Source organism: Humulus lupulus, chromosome 4 (genome assembly GCF_963169125.1).
Source record: "Humulus lupulus chromosome 4, drHumLupu1.1, whole genome shotgun sequence".
In the NCBI taxonomy this organism is placed as follows: domain Eukaryota; kingdom Viridiplantae; phylum Streptophyta; class Magnoliopsida; order Rosales; family Cannabaceae; genus Humulus; species Humulus lupulus.
In genome coordinates this window covers 38,089,858-38,093,104 of record NC_084796.1, presented here as the reverse complement: position 1 = coordinate 38,093,104, position 3,247 = coordinate 38,089,858, and positions in this window count along the sequence as shown.

The following is a 3,247-nucleotide window of genomic DNA, read 5'->3' as shown; positions in this document are numbered from 1 at the left end:
TATAGAGCGTTCTATGAATTCAAGAGTGCAATTCTGAGTCTTTAGTGGAGTCACAAGGAATTAATGAGTTAGTAAATTTATGATAACTAATTGGAGGTTGATTTCATAGGCCCATGGTCCCCACTGTACCTTGGATAAAATCATCTTGATAGTCTCAATTAATTTGATAAATGATTTAAATAATTATTTAATTAATTAATCAATAAAAAATAATACGAGCCTTGATTTTAAGTCCAACGAGCTTATAATTAAATGAGAAATTGCACAGGCTTAAAGCCCATGATAATTTTGACTTAATGGCTGATATTACTTATTATTTTATTGATTTTTTTAATTAAGATAAGTGACCTAATTGAGCCTATAAAAGGAATGCTAAGTGAGAGTTGAAAACAGATGATCAGAAGATCTAGTTTTGATGCTTTAGGGTTTTAGACTCTCTACACAACAAAAGTCATTTTCTAAGCCTCAATATTCTCTTCTCTTCTTCTTCTCTCTGTATCCATCTCATGTGTTGAGAAATTCCCACTCTAGTCTAGGTTATTCTAAGGATATTGTAGAAGACTGTGAAGAGATTTGAAGATCGGTTTAGTTTCTGAGTGATACCCTCCGACTAAAAGGATACAGGGGTTAGAGAAACTGAAGGAATGACTTATTCATCCCGCTGCATATAATGTAAGTGTTCTTACCATTATCTCTATATAATTCAATTATAGAAACATGTTCTAGGTTTTCTTATATTCATTTGTTTAATATATGATTTACATTCAAATAAATAAGATTCTATATAAGTTTTCCCAACAGTAAGCGGTGAGTTATGAGAACCATATAAAAATTCCATACCCACAGAGGCTCCGCAAAAACAATCTTGACAAGCAGTTTACTAAATTTTTAGAAGTCTACCAGAAGCTTCACATAAATATTCCATTTTCTGAGGCGCTTGAGAAGATGCCAACTTACCTTAAATTCATGAAGGAATTTTTATCAAAGAAAATGAATTTGGAGGAATACAAAATAGTTGCGCGTATTGAGGAGTGCAATGCAATATTGCAAAGAAATTACTGCCAAAGCGTAAAGATCCAGGTAGTTTCACTAGTCCATGCTCTATAGGGGGCTCAGTGTTGACAAAAGCTTTATGCGATTTAGGGGCTAGTGTGAATCTAATGCCTCTATCGATCTTCCGCAAGTTGAAATTGGAAGAAGCTCGCCCTACTACCGTGTCCCTACAAATGGCGAATCATTCACTTAAACATCATCGTGGAGTGATTGAGGATGTATTGGTGAAAGTGGACAATTTCATTTTTCCTGGAGAATTTATTATTCATGATATGGAGGAAGATAAAAATATCCCAATTATTCTTGGGAGGAAATTTTTAACTACAGCAAGGGCGCTAATTCATGTACAAAAAAAAGGGAGTTGAAGCTACGTGTACAACAAGACGAGGTAACATTTAATGTTTTTGCAGCAACTGAAATTCCAACTTGTTGTAGAATGGATGCGATAACAGGAGGTGGTAGTATGGTGGAAGTTACCAAGAGAAATGCCATTGCTCAAGTTGGTAGTCAAGTACTTCATCATCGTTTGAAAAGGTTCTTTAGTGGGAAGATTTGAATATTGCATGAGCGGTGGAAGGATCCTAATATTTTCAACATCAAAAGACTGGCTTCCACCTATGACACTATGGCTCTTAAGGACTCGAGGGGTGGACTTGATCCGAGCTGAATCTGAAGATGAACTCAGCGTCCGGCTAAATGAAGTTAACGACAACGCATTTGGGAGGCATCCCAATGGTTACTTTTAATTTTAGTTAAGTTTTTAATATTTATGAACAATTTGGATTTTTGGGAAATATTTTTGTTTTTATTTTTTTATTTGCTTAGTTTTGAAGGTTTAAATTTTACTCTGTAATCTTTAGTTTTCAATTTTGAACCGTAAAAATCATGAAAAATGGCATTTTGAGCCGCAACGCCTAGAAATAGAGTTAAGGCTCCAATGAAGTCAGTGAGCAGTCATTTTTGAAGGCTCCGAAGTACCTTGGCACTTTCCATAGGGCCTCGGTGCCACCACCATCTCCGTTCTTCCTTCGTTTGAAGACAATGTATCATTTAAGTTCGGGGGAGAGTTTATCTGTTTTGTTTTTAGTTGTTCTGGTTGTTTAATTTTTAGTTGTTTTTAGTGTTAATTTTGTTTTGAATCAAGTTATAAATCTTAAGCCAATGATACTAATTGACATGTGATGTGAGTGATAATTTTTGAAACTGTTGTAAATCCGTGTGCTTATTTAGATTTTTTTTCGATTAGCTTTGATCTGATAACATAATGTCATTTGAGCCATGATTGATAAATTTCTTACAATTGAGTATTATATGCATGTTAAACTAGGTATGAGGAATATTTTCAAACTTTCATAGTTTATTGGTTGAAATGAAATTCTAAATGATGCATGCCTAGGAACATGATTTAGGCAAAAAAAAAATTGGAACGATTGGACCTTTCAAGCCAACCTGTATTAATTAATCCCTAATTAACCAATTTTGAGTCTGATATGATTCTTTTTATTGTTTGACACCAATGTTAAGCCTATTTGAACCCTTGAAAATTTTCCTTTCCTTTGATTGTACCATGAGCATATGAAAAATGATTGGGGAATCGGTTTGTAATGGGGTGTGTTTTTGAAAGGGTTGTCAATAATAGAATAATAAAAAGATTGAGAGGGAAAGAAAATGAAATTAGTGAAAATGAACTACACTCCAATTCAAAGTACAAGGAAATAAGTTTGGGGGAGTGTAGTATCATTAGAGAAAAAGTGAACAATGAAAAAAAATATCATGTTATAAATTCTCTCTCAAAACAAGAAAAATTGGGAAGTTTGGGATTATTTTTGGGGTTTGTAAGGTTGATAAATAATGGTTTGTTTGTTTAAGTGCTCATGATATATTTGAGCATAAATGACCATTTCATCCACCTAAGCTTGGGCCTTTCATTATTAGCCTTTAAGTCATTTTGATTCTTGTGCTTGTGTTGTTTATATTAGTGGATATTAGTGAATTATGCAAACCTATGAGTTATTTTGTTTTGATGGAATTGATTGGTGAGATTTGACATGTATATTGTATTTTGGTTGTGTTATTTATTGATTGTGGCTAATTTAGCATAGTAAAGATCAAAGTTGATTTTTGAATTGATTTGACTGAAATTCTGGATGTAGCTTCAGTTGGAAAAAAAATGGAAACTTGTATTGCATGGTGT